Genomic DNA, 6266 nt, shown 5'->3' with positions numbered 1-6266 from the left:
ACTTTCCATCTCCAAGTTTCAATCGATCTTCAATTCTTCATCATCATTCATTGATTTTCATCTTCAATTGCTTCAATGACTCAAACTATGGATGTTCATGAAGATCAAGTAAGAGCATATATTTATATTTCATGTGTTAAGATTATATATTTCAATATTTGCTTCAATGATTCGCCAAATAATGGCATGCATGCAAGTTTTTTTTCTTTGATTTTGTTGTATCCATTCCAAATATATGTATTCTTATCCCTACTTAATTAAAAGATCTTGATTCTTGTACATATAATATATGTTTCATGTTTTAAGCTCCATTTAACAATGTACTTTGTAGACATACATGCAAGATTTTTGTTAGATTAGTTTATTGTTTATATTATGAATCTAATTATGTAAGATTGTCAAAACTACAAATTTGTTTAGTACTTTTGTTATATAATTAATGTGTAAAATTGACAATGTAGGATTTGCATGGGTTACCAAATGTACTATCATCAAGATACCGAAACTCGGATGTTCATGATGCCCATATTGAAGATGGTAATCCGGCTAATTGGAATGGAAAAGACTTTGATGACCAAGTAAGATTAGCATTTAGCTCATTAGCAATATTTACTTCTTTAGCAATCTGTCCAAATTTTGAATTGTTCATAACTCATTCAATTTAACTTTTTTTGAACTGAATCCTTTCCTACATGTAGATTAGGATTTGTAGTTGAGTTTAGACTATAAAAACGCTTAATTTGGTTAAAAACTGAATGTGTTACAAGCCTCGCAAGGAAGGGTGTCAAATCTGATTTTTTTTTTCTAACAGCAATAAAACGTGATCTGATTTTGTTGTTCAATTGTGCATAACTCATTCAATTTAACTTGTTTTGACCTGAATCTTTTTCCGACGTGTAGATTAGGATTTGTAGTTGAGTTTAGACTATAAAAACGTTTGATTTGGTTAAAAATTGAATGAGTTACAAGCCCCGCAAGGAAGGGTGTCAAATCTGATTTTTTTTCTAACAGCAATAAAACGTGATCTGATTTTGTTGTTCAATTGTGCATAACTCATTCAATTTAACTTTTTTTGACCTGAATCATTATCCTACATGTAGATTAGGATTTGTAGTTGGGTTTAGACTATAAAAACGTTTGATTTGGTTAAAAATTGAATGAGTTACAAGCCCCGCAAGGAAGGGTGTCAAATCTGATTTTTTTTTCTAATAGCAATTAAACATGATCTGATTTTGTTGTTCAAATGTGCATAACTCATTCAATTTAACTTTTTTCACTACTAGAAAAATAGCCTTTTACGACTTGCGAACAATGACACGCGCTGTTTTATAATACGCAATAGTGTGTGCCCTAAAAGTAATGTCAGCTGTCCAAAAAATTGAAGAATTTAGGGCACGCATTTTTACGCGCCCTAAAATAAGTGTCACATTAAAAAAAAACATGGAGGGCGCATAACATTAGATGCGCGTCCACTAAGTATGTCGCTTTATATTTTTTTAATGAAACGCGGGTCTCTTTTTTTGGGGAAATGAAATTCCCAAAACTTTGAAAGGTCCGCCATGTTATTCCCTTTTTTCCACCGTTCTTCTCTCTTACTCAAATACCCAAAAAAACCCTAATATACTAATCACTCCTCTTTTCTCCCACAGCAAACTCACACCATCACCAAATCTCTTCGCCCTCACGAATTCCTGACTTTGGCTGATTCTAGGAACCAACAACCTCTGCTTCATAACACCGGAATACGTCCTTCAAGCCGCCAGAATCGAGCTCGGATCCAACTACCCTCACCTGATTGTGAAAATATATGAGGCAAAAGCCCGATTACAAGAAGCGCTTACTCAAATGTGGCAACATGATGCGTCTTCTCGAGGGATTCTGGAAACGGGATAGAAGAAGGGCTTGGAGACTCGTCGTAAACTGCTCCGAATGCTTTCCCTCAAGATATGGAGATGGAGATGGACGAGAATACGCTGAGGACAAACCCTACGACCACCACGATCTGTCATTACGAAGACCAAATGGTTCCAAGTATGATGATGTTGTTGTTTAGGGGAGGGGAAGAGGAATCATCTTCAGAAATTGGAAATTTTAGGGAAGATAGCAGGGTGGAAGTTCCGATTAATCAAGGAGCATATGGAGATGGAGATGGAGATGGTCAAATGGTGAGAACGGGTAATATGCAGCCACCGATTGATATCACGAGGGAATTGAGAACTTCGGATGATTTGCCGGCGAATTCTTCCAACAGTTCGAGTTCAAGTTCGAGGGAAAGAGATGGGGGTGTTATGCCTGTATGGTCGCCTTCCACTTCTAGTTTCTCGGAGATGTTTGTTGGTGAAGATACGTCTTATTTGTAGAGGCGTACGTAATCTCATCAATTAATCAACAACTGGAGGCGGCTTTCGCAAACAGGGTAAGTGTTATGATCTGGATGCGATATTATATGATGAAATCCATGGATATTATCACATGCTTTAACACTTTTATTTTCCTAGTGTGTATGTGACTGGGATGACAGGGAAAGAATGTTTATTAAGGTTGAAAATATACTCAGAAGACAAATCAAGGTTTTGACAATGTTACATTTTTAGTCGTTTGGTCTTGTTATGAACTCTAGTCATCTTTATTTTCTGATTTATTGCTTATTTGGTTTCTAATTATATATAAATATATATATATATATATATATATATATATATATATGTGTGTGTGTGTGTGTGTGTGTAGGTTGATGCTCACAGCAACCTTGGGAACTTGATGAAGGCTCAAGGATTGGTTCAAGAAGTAGAAAACTTGATGCATATGTTTAGTTATCACATTTCCCTTTGTTCCATTGACACTTACATGAACATGTCATGCATCCCCTTCCTCTAAATAATGCATAGTTTTGACTTTCCAAGAAGTTTTGAAGGTCCTGTTTGGTATTGATTTGTCTAACTCTTATGTGTCTGGTGTTAATTAGTCTCAGACAGTTCCAGATCACTTTCCCACTTTGTCATTTGAACTTCAGTGGCTTACAATACAATGCTCCAGGGGAAAAAGTGGACTTAAGTTTTGTCTCTCTATATATGTCTTGTATTATTCGGATGAATTTACTCTGATTGTGGATCTTGTTTATTGCAAGAGGCAGTCCAACTTAAGCCATCATTTTCTGATGCCTATTTAAACTTGGGAAATGTATACAAGGTGAATACTCTATTGTTTTTCTGATAATTCTTGGTAGATATTAACACAAGGAGATTTTTTTTTCTTTCTAAATTTTTTTTTCTTTGCATTTTATAGGCTTTGGGAATGGCTACAGAAGCTATTGTATGTTATGAGCGTGCTCTTCAGTCTAAACCAGACTATGCCATGGCTTTTAGTTAGTAATAGTAATAGTATCACGTTTTGTTTCTATCTTTTACATGAACGAACTATTTGACTTTTACTAAGTTGACTTTTACATTGTTCAGGGAATTTGACTAGCATATATTATGAGCAAGGTAACTTGGAGATGGCAATTAACCATTATAAGTAGGCTATAGCTTGTGATGCTGGATTTTTTGGGGCATATAATAATCTTGTGAGTTTTTCATTCTCTTCTATAATCAATTTTTTGTGTGTTCATGCTTTTGACAATATACTTTTCACTAAGGAAATGCACTTAAGGATGCTGGAAAGGTTGTTATTTTTGTATTTAGGTGTGCTAAAAAGAGTTGATTGATGATTGAACAAATAGGGGAATTTTGTGGATGTTATTTTCTTTTTATCTCTTTTTATTTTTTTTATGTTTTTTTTAAATCTCATTTTTACTAGATGCTTAAATGTTAAAATTGATTGGTATCTTACAATTTGTCTCCCCAACTCGGTTTCCTCATATTTTCTTTTTATCTCTCTTTATGAATGATTACAAGCAGGTAAAGGTGTAAATGAAGTTTGATTAATTTGCTATTGTTGTAATTGACTAGATTTTTCATACTCTACATAATCTCCTAAATTCTAATTTGTTAGATTTTTTAAAGTAACATCTGCTCTTTTTTGTTAATGGTTGGGTGCAGAAAAACCTTGATGTGATGGATGTAAACTGCCAGCCTAAGTGTTCAACTTACGGATTGCCTGAAAACAAGGTCATATTTGCTTGTTTTAATCAGCTTTACAAGATGGATCCTGAAATTTTTATCACTTGGTAACATTCAAGATATAATCTCAATTTTTGTTGACACACATTATATATTATAGTAACATTAACATAATGTTTTTTGTTTGTTTGTTTCAGGTGTAATATTTTAAAGCGTGTTCCCAATAGTTCCCTTTGGCTTCTCAGTTCCCAGCTGCTGGTGAAATGAGACTTCGTGCCTGTATGTCATTTTAATCCTCTTGTTATATTAAACTATACCCAGTTATAACCTTGTACTTTTAATTAAGACATTATAGTTTGAAAGTTGTAATAAGAACAAATAAAAGTAGGTTGCTTTTTCTTACATGTTTTTGGGTATTGTGTAGATGCTGCTGCACAGGGTGTTCAACCAGACTATATTATTTTCAATGATGTTGCTATGAAGAACGAACACATCATAATTTGTTACATAGTGCTATTATTGGTAAAGAAATGTTGCTATTTCTAGCAATGTGCCCTTAAAAATTCTTGTAAATAAACATTACGATTTACCCTTTTACACATTTCACAGTTATGTGCATGGATGTCCTCTATTGGAAAGCTCAAGTGCATTTAAAACCCAAGAAGCTGCAGAAAAGACAGCAGCTGCCCTTGGGAAAACTTTAATGTTGGATCTTGTCATCAGAAATGAAGATAAACTTCTATGTCGTTACCTTCGTTGGAGGGGCAATTCTGCAAGGACCAAAAACTAGTAAGTAAACAACAGCTTTCAAGATTTCATTTCCATGAATAACACTCAATAAACTCATCCGCATTTTTGGTTCAAAAACTAGTAAGTGGACCACTAGACCAAGGACCAGAATTACAATAATATTCACTTTTAGACATAACAGAAAACAAAATCAAATCATAAGGACCAAACTTGTAATTTATTCCAAGTTAAAATTTTAATTGTTTTAATTGTGTGGAGCTTGTTTATACACCTGTACGAGCAGATGGAGTTAAAGGAAGCCCAAGTATCCTATTGCTCCTGTTGATCCTATAGGTGTCAAACTTGTAAATCCTGATTGTTGTGAGGCCAAAGTTGTGGTTCCCTTAAAAACATATTTTGGTGGACAAGAAAGTGAAGAAAATTACTGATATGATCATTAATAATGAACTTATTTTAACAATTTTTTTTCTTTCAATTCTTTTAGCAACTTTTCCTTGCTGGGAATCAAATCACCTCACTGACATCACTTGCACTTCCAAATTTGGAGGTAAAGCCTTTTCTCTTATTTTGTATTAAAGGGTTGTATCTTTGATACTTAATGTAATTAGAGCCATTTGAAACTACTTTATGTGATGCTTCTATATACCTGGCCAGTATGCCACAAGAAGCTACAGAACGGGGAATTAACTTTCTTAGTGTAGATGAGGTAAAATAGTTTTTTTTTTCATTTTCTGTTTTTCATCATCTTTTTCCTTCCTGCACATTTTTCCCTAATTATCAAGAAATAACTGGATGTATCATTTATACTGTTATTATTTGCACATTAGTTAAATTTTTATTGTTGTTATTTATACATTAGTTAGATTTTTATTGATGTGTGTTTTCTTTTACAATTCAGGAGCTTCAGACAACAGTAAAAGTAATTCAAGTAACAGTGAAGTTGTGATCAATGGACATGATAGGAGTGCTCTACCCACGGCCACACAAGCTGTTCCTGGTTCTAGGTATGTATAGGGGTAAAATAGTAATTTTCTATGTATGGAGATTTTTTTACCATTTTTTTATTTTATAAATAGTATTATTCAAAAATCTGGATCTTGCACTAGAAGTGTTGAGTGATGTTCTTGATAAAGAAGAGTAGCTTCTCACACTGCCTTTACCAGAGTGTTGGGTGGCAAGACAATTTCTTTTATTATTATTGTTATTAAATTATTATTATTATTATTATTATTATTATTATTATTATTATTATTATTATTATTATTATTATTATTATTATTATTATGTTTGGTGACTAATTTAATTTTAAAATTTATGTTTCAAAACTGCATGTGCTTATTGATGCGGTGACAACAAGACCAAGTTATGACAAATATTTCTATAATGATGTTGCACGGGAAATATACGAGTTCTTTTGGGGTGAATTTTCTGATTGGTATGTGTTTTTGATATATA

The sequence above is a fragment of the Lactuca serriola genome, chromosome 8 (genome assembly GCF_051521515.1).
Source record: "Lactuca serriola cultivar US96UC23 chromosome 8, Lser_US96UC23_V15, whole genome shotgun sequence".
Lineage (NCBI taxonomy): Eukaryota > Viridiplantae > Streptophyta > Magnoliopsida > Asterales > Asteraceae > Lactuca > Lactuca serriola.
The sequence above is the reverse complement of the archived record's forward strand: the minus strand, read 5'-3'. Positions refer to the sequence as shown.